A 15,999-nucleotide genomic window follows, 5' to 3' on the forward strand; every position below is an offset into this window, starting at 1 on the left:
ACCAGAATTCTAAAGTCAGTCTCACTGGGCTAAAGTCAAGGTGTCTTTAGGCTTGATTCCTTCTAGAGGCTCTGAGGGGAGAATCTCTTTTCTTGCCTTTTTTGGCTTTTAGAAGTTGCCTGCATTCCTTGGCCTTGGCCTCTTCCTCACATCACGCCAACCTCTTGCTTCCATCCTCACAATCTATTACTTTTCTATAGTCAAATCTCCCTCTGGGAAAAAAATCTCCCTCCGCTTCCTTCTTATAAGAATACTTGTGACTGCATTTAGGGCTCACTGCGTTTAGGATAATCGCCGAATCTCATGATCCTTAATTTAGTGACATCTGCAAAGTCCCTTTTGCTATACAAAGTAACATTCACAGGTTCTAAGGATTAAGACATGGATATCTTTGGAGGCCATTGTTCAAGTGTATCACACAACTCAAACTCAATATATCCAAAACTGAACTCACAATCTTTCAATATTATCCACTCAGAATGATGACACCAAACATTTTTTCCTCCTCCCACCTGTTCAATGTGATACTCAATGTGTCAGTCACGTGAATTGACTAACCCCACACCCATTGCCAACCTTCTTCCTTTTCAATTTCTTCTAAAGAGTCTAGAAAATGGGCTGGGTGCAATGGCTCACACCTGAATCCTAGTACTTCAGGAGGCCAAGGTGGGAGGATTGCTTGAGGCCAGGAGTTTGAGACCACCCACCACCAAAAGAAACACTTTTAAAAAGTTAGCTGGATATAGTGGTATGCATCTGTAGTCCCAGCTACTGGGGAGAGTGAGCCAGGAGTGTCTCTTGAGCCCAGGAGTTAGTTTGAGGTTGCAGTGAGCTATAATGACACCACTGCACTCCAGCGTGGGAGACAGAGTGATACCTTGTTTCCAAAAAAAAAAAAAGGAGGGGGCTAGAAAATTAAACAGTTGATTTTACAGCTTCCCTAGCAGCTAGGAGTGGTCTGATGATGCAGTTTTGTCTAGTAAGTCTTAAGCAGAAGTCTGCTGGGGGGGTTTTGGAAAAGGTTTTCCTTTCCTGATAAGAGAGTTGTCATGACTGGCTGCTCTGCAAAGCCATCTTTGCATAGTTCTGGGTCCAGCTCTGCCACTGCAGACTCTGGCAGCTTTATCACCAGAGTCCTCGAATGCTCAGGTTTTTTTTTTTTTGAGACAGAGTCTCACTGTTGCCCTGAGTAGAGTGCTGTGGCATCAGCCTAGTTCTCAGCAACCTCAGACTCCTGGACTCAAGCAATCCTCCTGCCTTAGCCTCACGAGTAGCTGTGACTAGAAGTACATGCCACGATGTCTGGCTAATTTTTCCATTTTTAGTAGAGATGGGGTCTCACTCTTGCTCAGGCTGGTCTCAAACTCCTGAGCTCAAGCTATCCTCCCGCCTCGGCCTCCCAGAGTGCTAGGATTACAGGCGTGAGCCACCACACCCGGCCCTCGGTTTCTTTAAATCCTCTCCATGGGATCAGTGGCATGCCTCCACCATGTCTGATGCTACGGTGGACACCAGCTCCCAGATCTGCCCCGGGGACTTAAAGGAGAAGGAAGAAGTTTTGGAGGAGATGGAGAATGGAAAGGACGCCCCTGCTAATGGGAACACGTGAGAAAAATGGGGAGCAGGACACTGACAATGAGGGAGGCGAAGATGGTGAAGAGGAGGATGGAGATGAAGATGAGCAGGCTGAAGCAGCTGAAGATGATGAGAAGGACAATGTTGACACCAAGAAGTAGAAGACTGATGAGGATGACTAGATAGCAAAAAAGGAAAAACTAAACTTAAAAAAAAAAAAAAAGGGCTTCCTTGACTATTCACCCTCCACTTCCCCTCTCAGAATCTAAACAGGGTCACCTTGGAGTGGAGAGGCCTGGTCCCTTCCAAGACCACAACGTGAACTTGCAACAGGGGAGGAAGAAACAACCAATACTTCTAAGGCCCTGCATTTTTTTTTTTCTCTCTCTCTCTCTCTATATATATATTTTTAGTTTTCCAGATCATTTATTTCTATTTTTTTTTTTAGTAAAGACCGGGGGTCTCACTCTCGTTCAGGCTGGTCTCGAACTCCTGACCTTAAGCGATCCACCTGCCGCGGCTTCCCAGAGTGCTAGGCTTACAGGCTTGAGCCACTGCGCCTGGCCTGCATTTTTTTCTTAAAAGTATTTTTAAAAGGAAAATATGTTTTTATTTTTTCTTTGTATTTTATATTTTTGTACATATTATTAGGGGTCAGCCATTTTTTTTTTTTTTTACAATTTTTTTTTTGAGACAGAGTCTCACTCAGTTGCCTGAGCTGAAGTGCCGTAGCATCAGCCTAGCTCACAGCAACCTCAAACTCCTGGGCTCAGGAGATCTTCTGCCTCAGCCTCCCAAATAGCTGGGACTACAGGCATGCACCACCATGCCCAGCTAATTTTTTTTCTATATATTTTTAGTTGTTTGGCTAATTTCTTCCTATTTTTTAGTAGAGACGGGGTCTTGCTCTTTCTCAGCTGATCTCGAACTCCTGAGCTCAAACAATCCGCCCGCCTCGGCCTCCCAGAGTGCTAGGATTACAGGTGTGAGCCACCGCGCCTGGCTGGGGGTCAGCCATTTTTAATGATCTCAGATGTCCAAACCCAGCCTTTAGAGCATTCTCTGCCCTACCTGCCTACTTTATTGTTTTTTTTTAGAGACAGGGTCCCCAGGCTAGAGTGCAGTGGCTCCTGGCAGGTGCCATCATAGTGCACTGCGTGGTCATAGGCTGTCATAGGCCCCATTCTAGGGCACTGCCACCTGGAACTCCTGGCCTCAACGCCTCAGCCTCCTGAGTAGCTGGGACTACAGGTGCCCTCCACCTCACTGGCTCTCTCTGCCCTGCTTCTGACTTTACTTGTGGTGTGATCATGTTCATTAGAATCTCAAAGGTGAAAAAAAAGGAAAAACTTTAAAAAAAAACAAAAACGACAACAAACAATCTTATTTGGAGCATTCCAGTAACTTTCTTTTTTTTTTTTTTTCAGACACAGTCTCGCTTTGTTGCCCAGGCTAGAGTGCCGTGGCATCATCATACCTCACACAACCTCAAACTCCTGGGCTCAAGCAATCCTTCTGCCTCAGCCTCCCGAGTAGCTGGGACTACAGGCATGCGCCACCATGCCTGGCTAATTTTTTCTATGTATTTTTAGTTGTCCGATTAATTTCTTTCTATTTTTAGTAGAGACGGGGGTCTCACTCTTGCTCAGGCTGGTTTCGAACTCCTGAGCTCAAACAATACGCCCGCCTCGGCCTCCCGGAGTGCTAGGATTACAGGCGTGAGCCACCGCGCCTGGCCTCAGTAACTTTCTTTTTTTGGCCTGTGTGATGTATGTGTGAAATAATGTTGTTTAACAATAAACCGGAATTTTATTTTGCTGAGTTGTTCTAACAAAAACAAAAAGAAAATTGTCATGAATTTTGCCCCTTTTCTCATTCTTCCTACTTTTTGAGGCAAAAAACTGGACTCAGCTGTGAGTAAAAATTGTCTTATGCTGGCCGTGGCATCATTGAGCTGCTAAACCAATCTCCTCTACCTCCAGACTTTTTATTATGTGAGGAAACACACACACCACCCCTATGTGTTTAAGCCACGGTTGGTCAGGTTGTCTGTTCTTCCAGCTAAAAGCATTTCTAACTGCAATTGCCAAGTCCTGTCTATTTGACCTCCCAGATGTCTCTCACATTTGTCCAGCCCAAGTCTCCCTTCACCCACCTTCGCCACTCTAGCCATGTTCCCTTTTGTCACTGAACCTTTACACATGCTGTTCCCTCTGTCTGGAATGTTCTTCCTTTTCTCCTTGGCTAGTTAGCTCTTCATCCTTTAGCTCTCAGATCAAGCATCACTTCTCCAGGGCAACCTTTCCTGACCTCCCCTTACGCTGCCCTGTCAGCTGAGTGCAATTTTACATTGTGCGTTTGATGATCTAATTCCCTCACTAGTCATTCTCATGAGGACAGGGACTTTGTTTTATTCATTATTGTAGCAGTAGCAGCCCTCACAACAGCACAACATATATGCTCAATATCTGTTGAATGGAGTGAATGTCTGAAACAGAATTCCAGCCCAAGTCTCTCCCACCCCCAAGTCCCCACTTTTCTCCCACTGGACACTACCCAGAACAGGTAGATTTGGAACTTGGGGAGAAATTGCAGAAAAGGACCAATGTCAGTTTTATAGGGTTTTCAAGCTGGAAAAATCTGAGCAGATGGAGCAATACACAACTTGCTGAAGTTTCTTATAAGCCATGTGACCTGACCTCATTCCTTTCCAAGAAGTTAATCTGCTTCTGCTCCAGTTCCTAGGCATTTCTGGTGCCTGGAAAGCTCTCCTGACCATTCCAAGCTTCTCTCTGAGAAGGCAGTGCTTAGATTTTGATGATCTCACAGACTTCGGCAGCTCTGTGGATTCTGAGTGCCTGGAGACTTGTTTTAATTTTTAATTGTTTTATTTTTTGGAACTTGAACCAAATATGATCAATCCAATAAATTATATGTTTTTATACCTCAGGATGATTGTTCATAATGTCATTTCAAGGACAATTAAAGTCAGAAGCAGTCAAATTCCAAGTTTAAAATTTCAAATGAACAGTATTGCATTTCGATGTTGTATTAGTTATCTATTCTGTATAACAAGTTACCCCAAAACTTAGCAACCTAGAAACTTTATTATTTCAGAGTTCTGTGATCAGCGGCTTAGTTGGGTGGTTCCGGCTCAGGGTCTCTCATGGAATTGCAGTCAGAATGACATTGGGGCTGTAGTCAACTGAAGGCTTGACTAGAGCTGGTGTATCTACTTACAAAGCCAGCAGAAGGCTCCTTGTCACAGGGTTTTTCCTTGGGCTGCTTGTATGTCCTAAGGACATAGCAACTAGTCACTGCTAGATCAAGTGATCCAAGACTGAGCAAAAAGCAAGTCACAATGCCTTTTATGATTTAGCATCTGAAGGTGCATACCGTCCCTTCTGCCTTGTTCTATTTGTTAGCAGTTACTTATGAAGTCTAGCCTACAGTGAAGGGGAAGGCAATTAGACCCCACCTCTTGAAGGGAGACATGGCAAAGAATTTGTCGACATATTTTAAAACTACCATAGATGTCTTAGCTGCAATCTTAGGATATCAGGAATATAATTTTATCTAGGTGAAAAAAACCCAATAAATCAGACTCTTGGGGTGGGAGGGCTCTCCATTTATTATGTCTAGTTTATCCTCCCTGTCAACATCCTCCCTTTCTGTGTTCTCCCAACAGAGCCTTCAAGATGTGCAGGCCCTGTGATAGGCCACAGGAATTTAAGGGTGAATAAGAACAAGAGCTGCTTTGCCTGAGGCCTAACGTATACTGACACCATGCTGAATGTTTCTGTTCATTTTATCTTCACAACCATCCTTTGAGGTAGGTACTGTGATTATCTCCACTTTGCAGATGAGGAAACTGAGGCTCAGGGAGGTTAAATAACTTGTTCAAGGACACTCGGTAAGTTTGAGGAGGTAGGATTTGAATCCAGGACTGTCTAATATTATATTATTCAGCCATCTACAGGGTTCTGGCCTTCTTGGAGCTCAGAGTCTCCCAAAGCATGTGACACATAATTGCTGATGAAATGTGATAATTGCAGCAATTAGAGGTGTGTGCAAGATATAAAGGGGCACAAGATATAAAAGGGCACAAATAATCAAATCTTCATCCTGCTGGTGCATCATCACCAGGGTCAGCTTCTCCAACAAGGGTCTTCCTCCTGACTTTCTAGCGGCTCCACCTTGTCTCTGGGAAAAGGCTGAAGCTGTCATTCCAACCCTTCTTGACTTGGCTCCTGCTGCTTCTCCAACTTCACTTCATCCCACTTCTTAAACCTATCCTAGCCACATGGAATTTTTCACTCTTCTCTGAACACATCACATTCTTTATGGTTCCCAGGGATCTGTGCCTTTCCCAGGGCTCTTCCTTCTTCCCAAGACGCCTCTTTCCTCTATTTTATGACAAGCCCCCATAAGCCGGCATGACCCAGATCAGATGATCTACCAAAATTTCCCAAAGAACTTTGTGAAAATTTGTTTTATAGAATTTACAATTGTAACCCCAATGACAGCTAGACCTCCAAGATTCTCCAGATCTAGGTAAAACTGACTTTGCCCAACCATTTACTCCCAATTTTCAGCTGTGGAAGCCAAAGCCCTCCTTCACATTCCTGCAGATTCTCAGAGGCTCACATTTTCACACCACCTTTTTTTCCTGGACTTCCTATTCCTTCACTTGTGGACTAGGTTCTTGCTTTGTAACCTAGATGAGAGATTTAGCTCCTTTACTGCTTTCCAGGCAAAATCTGCGCATGCACAGTATTTATGAGTACAGAAAACTTTACTGAAGAGCTGGGTCACACAGCAAATGCTATAAAATCTTGGAGTCAGTCTGGCCTCCTCAGTCCTCTTCGCTTTATTGGCCACGTGGTGTCCTCCCTTTGCCCTTTCCTGGTGTGGTTCCATTCTCCCCTTTTCTCTGATCTTCCCTCATTCTCTGAAGCAACAAGCCTCTTCCAAAGCTTTTCTCCTGTAGAGTAGTTCCAGGACACTTTCTGTTCTTAGCCTCTCTTTCTACCCAAGGTGTTATTTCCAAACAAAGTCAATTCCTTTTCAAAGAGGAATCCTAGGGCCAGCAGTTAGGATAATAATTTTCCCCAACTTCTTACCCAACTATATGTTTATAAGCATGTCTTAGTCAGTCCAGGATGCTATAATAAGGTGCCGTAGACTGGGTGGCTTATAAGCAACAGATATTTATTTCTCACAGTTCTGGAGGCTGGAAGTCTGAGATTAGGGTGCCAAGAAGAGGGTCTGGTGAGGGCTGTCTTCCAGGTTGCAGACTGCCAACTTCTTCTTGTATGCTCACATGGTGGAAAGAGAGTGAAAGAGTTCTCTGGGCTCTCTTTTATAAGTGTACTAATCCCATTTATGAGGGCTCCACCCTCATAACCTAATTACTTTCCAAAGGCCCCACCGCCTAACACTGTTTCATTGGGGGTTAGGATTTCAGCATACAAGTTGGAGGGAAGGAGCACAAACATTCAGTCCATAACAGAAAGTTTCACCCATAGGTCTGAATCAGGTCTTATCTGATTCATTTTGGTTGCCCCAGCTCCTTGCACAGAGCCTGGGATATAGTAGGCCCCCAGTAACATTTGTTGAATAAATGAATTGATGATAGGTCACAGTGATTGATTGAAAAACACTGAATGAAAGAATTAGGCTGGGTGCAGTGGCTCATGCCTGTAATCCCAGCACTTTGGGAGGCCTAGGTGGGAGGATTGCTTGAAATCAGGAGTTTGAGACCCCATCCCTACAAAATAAAAAAAAAAAAAATTAGTCAGGTGTAGTGGTACACACCTGTAATCCCAGCTACTCGGGAGGCTGAGGCAGGAGGATTGCTTCAGCCCCGGAGTTTGAAGCTGCAGTGAGCTACGATTGTGCCACTGTACTCCAGTCTGGGCGACAGAATGAGACCCCATCTCTAAAAAAACAAAATGAAACAAACAAAAAATGTAGTCCCCCTCTGACTTTGGCCCCCAATTCTTTTTAGAATTGGCTCAAAGTCCCTGCCAAAGTACAAGTCTTTGTACTTTGATTCTTTAGTGACTCCCATTATTCTTTTTCTCTCACCAGTCCTCTTGGAACTCAAGTCCTGGATTTTGGGACCAAATACTTGAATTCTGCTGCCAAACTTCCAGGTCCCTGTCTACTTGCCTGGATCTCTGCTTGTCTCCTCCCATCAGTATGCTGAGCAAGACCAGGTCTCTAGAAAAAAAAAAAAAAAAAAAAAAAGGATAGATTTCCCAGGGATCTTTGCTACGCAACAAAAAAGAAGCTAAGGGTGTATCCCTAATACTAATCCGAGTTCTGCCTCTTCCATGTTGTATAACCATTGGCCAGCCACTTTTCCTCTCTATACCTCAGCTGAAAAATGAGAAGGTGACTTCTCATTATTCCTTTTTGTTCCACCAACCACACCTCATTCTAATCCCCACCTGCTATCTGATGCTTCACAGTGAGAACCTGGCTGGCCTGCTGGGTAGCTTATTATTAAAACCCACCTGCTGGTTAAGAAGTGCTTTCAAAGTAGAGAGCCAACCTGGAATTGTTCCAGTGCATGATTCTTACTCAACCTGCACATTCCTCACCCTCCTTTAATGCCTTAGTGAAACTGGATGTCACTCCCCTCCCCTTTATGGTATCAGATCCCATCAGTCTTTTCCTATGCCCAGCCCTCACGCAGGAGTATGTGTATGTGTTTGTGTGTGCATGTGCTTTCATGCACGTGTGCATACCACTTCCTTAACCAAGATTATTGTCTCTGGAATTTCCTGGAACTTTTTATAGGCTTTTTGAAGGAAGTAGGAACCCTCCTCAGTATTCATGGAGAGGCTTTGGTCATAGCTGCCTTTTCACTGTTTGGAGCCTTCAGCTGGAGCTATCCACCATGTGTCCTCAGAGGCAAGGATTTGCAAGGACTGACTGATGAGTTTTCATTCATTCTTAGCTCACTGATATCACTAAGCTGCTGAGTCAACAGCTAAGATTTTGATTTGAGGCTGAGAGCGGTGTCTCACGCCTATAATCCTAGCACTCTGGGAGGCCGAGGCGGGTGGATTGTTTGAGCTCAGGAGTTCGAGACCAGCCTGAGCAAGAGCGAGACCCCATCTCTACTAAAAATAGAAAGAAATTAATTGGACAGCCAACTAAAAAAAATATATAGAAAAAATTAGCTGGGCATGGTGGCGCATGCCTGTAGTCCTACTTGGGAGGCTGAGGCAAAAGGATTGCTTGAGCCCAGGAGTTTGAGGTTGCTGTGAGCTAGGCTGATGCCATGACACTCACGCTAGCCCGGGCAACAGAATGAGACTGTGTCTCAGAAAAAAAAAAAAAGAATGAGATTTTAATTTGAGTGCTAAAGGGTGTTTCACAGCTCCTTTCTTATATTTTGTCATTGGTGCTAGGACGCCCATTTCAGTAATCTTTGCTCTTAGGGGTTTTGGAGTAACTTAAGAGAAGGCAAAAGCAGGTAAAACTCACAGAATCTTAGAAGATTTGATTGATGCCCAGCTCCATGTGAACTAGGATATGAGTCATAATGATTAGCATACACTTACTGGATACCAAACATTGAGCTAAATGTGATACATAAGTCACCTCATTTAAATAAACATTATGAGGAGTTGGAGCACTGGAGAGGTTAAGGAACTCCCTTGGTTATCCACAGCTGGTGAGTGATGGAGCCAGGATTCAAACCATCAGATGCCAGCATCTGCATATACAGCCCTTACACTGCTTCTTTCTCTAAGCTCCCAACTTGATGTTCTGCAGATGGATTATATAAGGAAGAGAAAAATCTCCTCCACTATCTAGCCCCTAGACCTTTGCCCTTGACTTGGAAGCGTTTTCTATGGGGTCTCCTCCTACCTTGTCTTCATGAGTGTTCAGTATTTTGTGGTTCTCTGACCGGAAGCCCAGAGGAATCCAGACTTCATTGAGCATCTTCGTATTTGGATCCCTCCCTTTATCCACATCAGAAGATCTTACCAATATCTAAGTTTATATAGACTCTGAATATCAACCGGGGGAAAGATGAAAGCAAAATATTCTAAGAGCAAAGGGACTGCTGATTATCTTCAGGTGACCCTGTTTCATAGGAAGAAAATGTAGATGACATTTTATGACCTCCATTGTTTAATCTTGGAGCACAATGAAGGAAAATTTCTGATTCTAACCCCCAGTCACTGAAGGCAGGAGTCTGAAATAGTCTCTCAATTCTGATTAAAGCCTTCAAGCATTTGTCCTTAGCCTAGATTCTCCCAAAAGCAGAGCCTGAGACAGAAGCTTATGTGTGAGTAGTTTAATTTGTTACAGTGATCTCAGGAAGCAGCTGCTAGGGGAAAAGAGAATGAAATAGGGAGAGCGAATATAAGGGTAAGATATTGGCTGCCACTAAGGACAGCTGATGGCTCAAACACGTGAGACCTTCTGAGAAGCTATGTGAAATGCATTTAAGAACTGACTTGCTCAGGGGAAGAAAGTAGGAAGAGGTTATTCATCAGCTTTCCTCTCCTGTTGGTCAAGAGTGGCCCTAGGGAATATTTAGTTTTCCTGTAAATGAGAGCGAGGTGGACTCCCACAGGCATCACACATGACATTTCAAAGAGGCTGGGAGGCAGGAAATGAGAGGCATGAGGCAGGCCTGAAGCCAGGCACTATCAGGTTATATCGTGAAGGTGGTCATCCCTGCACAATGACTGGAGAGACTGACAGGATTGGAAGTGGGACACAAGAGGTGTTTGACAGAGTCCACCCTGCACCATTCAAGCCCACTTATGCCTTCCTCTAAATTCAGTTTGTCATAGAGTCCTGTTCGGTGTGACTGCTGGCTGTAATCTCTGCAAACACTTGAATAGTCCAAGAGAATTAGTAAAACAAGTTACAATTCTTGCTGGTGCAGTTGGTCCCAAAGCTGTAGTTGATATTCACCATCTCATTCCTCTACTGCTCAATCTAGATTTTCCTTATTTTCAGCCAGTACTTGGGCTTGCCTGGGTTTCTTGCTTAGTGGGGGGACAGTGACCTTACTCCCTAAAGTCCTTATAGTTGCCTTACCCTTGACAGATCATAGTTAATGCAATAGCCTGTTCATCATTAGTACTGGATTTGTTTCTGAGCTGGCACTTAACTGGAAGAAGGATTATCTGGGAATAATCCTTCTGGGTGATAAAGTACACAGTAAGATTAGTGAATCCTGTAATCAGCACCTCCTTGGCTGAAAGTAAGGCCCTTGTTCTGAGTCAATGTTGTATGGGCTCAGGCATCTTGTAAGCTCTCAGGTGGTGGTTCTGGTGTAGGCACTGAGGTCAGGGAAGGCAAAATCTTGTCTAGAATAAACATCATTTCACTGCTCCCTGCAGGACTGAAGGAGCCACTGCAATGAATCTGCAATGAAACCAAGTGGCCGACTGGTTTCCTCAAGGGTTGGTGTTATGGCCGAGAGCTCAACACTGGCCTCTGCTACTGGCTTTTTAGGCATTCAGCGTTGGTGAGAAGGAGTCCATCCTGTTGAGCCCATGCATAGCCTCCATCTTCTCCTTCACAGCCAGTCAACTCACGGGCCCCTTGTGCCAGCATTGGGGTAACTGGAGAGAGGCTGACTGGCATCCACAGGGTGAATCATCCTTTCCTGTTGGTTGCTGGGCATCTCCTCTGCAGTGGATGCTCTCCTGTGGGCATTAACCTGGGATAGAAAGACCCACATAGCAACTCTCATGGATTTGAGATGCCTCTTGCCCAGATTTTCTTCATCGAATCTCCAAAATTGTTTCTTACAAGTCTCTGACCACTCAGCCAAGCCATTCACCATTGCTCAGGAGACCATGTATAGCTGCACTTCGGGCCACTTTTCTTTCTTCGCAAAGTGAACAACCAAGGGTTCTGATTGTAGCTCTGTCCATTGCAAGGATGTCCCTTAGCCACTGTCCTTTAAAGCCACCCAGAGTCATGAAGCAGCAGTTCATTTTTGACTAATACCAAAAAATTTCACCAATCTATCTCTGAAGTAAGTTTGAGACAGTTGGTTTCATTGGCCAACCCCCTACTTCCCACCGCAACCCCCCCCCAAGGCCATAAATGTGGGTTGAGGAAGAGGTGACATGGGAGTCTGGGCCAAGTGTTTTTGTCACTGTGCTTTCTGAACCTGCTTGGGCCCAATCCCAAATGTACCATTTCCGTCATACGATGGATTGCTACTATAATCCCTGTGGCTTAGTGGATCTGATAATACTCATAATGGGCGATTCCAGCTGTATAGTAACTTGATATTTCAGTTTCTTGTGGCTGCTGTAACAAATTACCATAAACTTGTGGCTTAAAATAATGGAAATTTATTCTCTCATAGTTCTGGAAGTCAGAAGTGCAAAGTCAGTATCACTGGGCTGAAATCAAGGTGTCAGCAAGGCTATACTTCCTCTGGAGGCTTGAGGGAAGAATCTGTTTCTGCTTCACCCAATTTCTGGTGGCTACCAGCATTCCTTGACTTGTGGCTACATCACTCCAATCTCTGCCTCCATGGTGACATTGCCTTTTCCTCTTCTTGTGTGTGTCAAATTTCCCCCTGCTTCCCTCTCTTAAGGATACATGTGATTGCATTTAGAGCCCACCTGAATAGTCCAGGAAAATCTTCCCATGTGAACATCTATAACTTAATCGCATCTGCAAAGTCCTTTTTTGCTATAGAACGTAACATTCACAGGTTTCAGGGATTAGGACATGGATATCTGTTGGGGGTTTTAGCATACTACACTTGGTATCCTATGGTCACTCTCTACCAGGACCCTGCAGTATGCCAGGATCGGTTTTTCAAATGATGAGTTGTTCTCTGCCATGGAAGGCATGGTCTTGCTCCAAAACCCTTAGATTGCAACTCTCCTTTTAGAGTTTTCCAGAGATGCTGCACAGCATCCTTATACCCCACAGATCTTCTGGGTCATATGCCTGAGTGTCAAGGTAACTTGCACTGTAGACTGAACATGCTAAGGAATTCCCTCTTGTTCTGAGACCCAAACTGGCAGCCTTCCAAATTGTCAGAGGAGGAATGGATCCGAGCAGCATTTGTAGTCTAGCATATGTCACCTCCAAAATCCACCAAGTGCCGTGCTTCTTTCTCAGTGATAGGAATGCTAGTACAAAAGCCTGTCCTTTATCTTAGAGGGGATGTTCTGCATACTCTAGACCATCAAACCCTTAAAAACTTCTCCAACATGGCAAGCCCCTGAATCTTCGTGGGGTTTATCTCCCACCCTCTGGGATATTTATGTGTTATTGGGGCATCTAACCTTTTGCTGCTTACCAGGGAATCATCATTCTAGTAGAACAATGTTGATGTTCTCTATACTGAGAAGATGATCATGTACTATCCTGTTACAGAGCAAGAGAGTTAACATAGCCTTGGGGCAAGACAGTGATTATCATTCTTTTCAGAGGAAGGTGAACTGCTTTTGATGCCCTTTACTAATGGGGATCAAGAAGAACACATTTATTAGATCAATAGCCACATTTCAAGTGTCAGAGGTTCTGTTACAGTAAAGGTACCACATTCAGCATGGTAGCTACAATTAAGGTTACAACTGGGTTAAGTCTATGATAGCCCACCATCATTTGTCAGAGTCTGTATGTGTTTTGCAGAGGCCAGAGAGGTGATTTGAACAGGGAAATAATGGGGATGAACAGGCTTGTGTCCTCTAAGTCTGTTATGACGACGTTAGTCTGTGCACTTCCTTCTGGGATGCAATATTGCTTCTCTTCATGGGGACAGTGGAGTGTCTGGGTAATATCAAGGGCTTCCACCTGGCCCTCTCTACTACAAAGGCTCTTACTACTCAGGTCAGGAAACCAATGTGAGGATTCTAATATCTGCTAAATATGTATCATTTTGTCACTTGGCTTTTATCATTCAAATTCGTTGTCTAACAATGGGGATGACAATTCCTATCACATATGTTTTTTGTGAGGATTAAGTGGTACGTGTAAACACCAAAAGCAGCTTTTGGTACACAGTAGGTGTTCAATAAATAATACGGCGATGGGACATCTTTCTGAAGAAATCCTGGCCCTTGTTTTGGATGATTTCCTTGAATCCTGAATTTTTTGACTTCCCCAAATTTCCCTCCATGATGTAGCATAGTCATTAAGAATAAAGACTTGGGAACCGGACTACGGGGTTTTGAACCTTGGCTCTACCAGTCACTAGCTGTTAGATGTTGGGAAGTGGTTTACCCTCTCCGTGACTCAATTTCTTTATCTATAAAATGAGGAAAATTATAGTATGTATCTTATAGTATTGTTTTGATAATTGGATTATTATATGGAAAACACCTAGAATTGCCTGGAACATAGTAAGCAGTATGTAACTGTCAGCTATTGCTATTATTATTGTTGATTGGCTATCACTCAGAATTTCTTACCAGCTGACTTTTTCCCTCAGACTCTCCATCTATTGCTCTGTTACTTACCTTCCCTCTCTCTTTTCTCTGTCCTCCACACCCAAAATATAATTCTTATTTTATGACATCTCTGTTGAGCTTTCTCCTTCCAAATCATACCAACGGGGCTTAACTTTTCTGGAAAACATAATAATGGGGCCAGGCGTGGTGGCCCATGCCTGTAATCCTTGCACTCTGGGAGGCCGAGGTGGGAGGATCGCTCGAGGTCAGGAGTTCAAGACCAGCCTGAGCAAGAGCGAGACTCAAAAATAGAAAGAAATTAGCCAGACAACTAAAAATCTACATAGAAAAAATTAGCCGGACATGGTGGCACATGCCTGTAGTCCCAGCTACTTGGGAGGCTGAGGCAGGAGGATCACTTGAGCCCAGGAGTTTGAGGTTGCTGTGAGCTGGGCTGATGCCATGGTACTCTAGCAGGGGCAACAAAGCAAGACTCTGTCTCAAAACAAACAAACAAACAAAACATAATAATGGAAATGTTTACCTAGTGCTTACTTTATGCACTGTGCTAAATGCTTTCCATGGATTAACTCATTTAATTTTCACAACAATCTTATAAAATAGATATAAATATTATGTCCACTTTATAGATGGGGGAAATTGTAGTTTTGGAGAGATATAACAACTTGCTTAACGTCACACTTTAGGAATTGGTAGACTCCGGATTTGAACTCAGGTTTGTGAAATTTCCTAGCCTATTCTAACCATTGGAAGATGTCATTGCATAGCAGTGAAGATTGTCAGACTGTGTTCAAGTGCTGAACTCGTGACTGTGACTTGCTACTGTCACACCTGTCTAAGCGGCTCCTGAAGATATTAGGCCTTTCCTTTGGAGACAGAAGTAAATGTGGGCAGTAGTGTTTTTAAACAGTGTTTTCTCCAATACCCAACATAGAACCTGCTGCAGAAGAGATAAACATTTACTCAAAAAATAAATATATTCAAGACACTATTGTGGGCATCGTGTGGGTTAAAAAGGTGATCGATTTATTGTACCTGCCTTCAAAGAACTTGCAGACAAGGAGAAGCTGTCAAGTGATGAAACCACCCTAATATCAGAAGGATATTATACTAAATGCTCCCATATAGAGTCAAAAATATCTCTATGAAATATCTCTATAAAAACAAGGAAGAGGGAGAGAGTAATTAAGTTAGAGTCGTCCACTAAGGTTTTCCAGAGAAGTTACATTTGAGATGGTCTTAAAGGAAAAGTAACATTTTTAGGATGGAGAATGGGGAGAAATAGCATTCTAAGCAGAGAGAATAGCAGGAAAAAGGCACAGAGGAAGAAGAGTTTGGGGCACGTTCAAGGACTGGCAAGTGTCTGGGTAAAACTGAAGCATAGGTTGTACAGGTAGGAAAAGGAGTAGGGCAAGGGCCAGATGATGTCAGACCTTGGAGAGCACTGAAGTAGACATATTGGACTGCCTCGTATTCATTTACCTGCTTCCAGTAATAATCCTTGATTGTCTTGTAGAAATCTACTTCACCTTATTCTCAGTCCATGTTGGTTGGGAAGGGCAGCGCCCCCTCCCCAAATCTGCACCCAGATCAATCAGTGCGGTGGCTCATGCTTATAATCCTAGCACTTTCAGAGGCCTAGGTGGGAGGATCACTAGAGGCCAGGAGTTTGAGACCAGCCTAAGGAAGAGTGAGACCAGACCCTGTCTCTACAAAAAATAGAAAAATTAGCCGGCAGGCTCCTGCAGTCCCAGCTACTCAAGAGGTGAGGCAGGAAGATCGCTTGCATCCAGGATTTTGAGGTTATAGTTATAGTATTGCCACTGCACTTTAGCCCAGGCAATAGAGTGAGACCCAGTTTCAAAAAAAAAAAAAAATTGGATGCTTGACATGTTACTGATGACAGTGACACATGACCACGTGAGACCAATCAGAGCCACTAACGTTCATTTTTTCCTACAACTTTTGCTTGAGATATGGGAGAAATGGGCTCCTT

At 43.9% G+C, this 15,999-nt stretch overlaps 1 pseudogene; it reads left to right on the forward strand.

Annotated features, from left to right (window-relative positions):
- Window positions 1-1,489: 1,489 nt before the first annotated feature.
- LOC105815764 lies at window positions 1,490-1,757 on the forward strand (annotated as a pseudogene).
- The last annotated feature ends 14,242 nt before the right edge of the window (window positions 1,758-15,999 follow it).

The sequence above is a fragment of the Propithecus coquereli genome, unplaced genomic scaffold, assembly GCF_000956105.1.
Source record: "Propithecus coquereli isolate 6110/MARCELLA unplaced genomic scaffold, Pcoq_1.0 Scaffold344, whole genome shotgun sequence".
Classification (NCBI taxonomy): domain Eukaryota; kingdom Metazoa; phylum Chordata; class Mammalia; order Primates; family Indriidae; genus Propithecus; species Propithecus coquereli.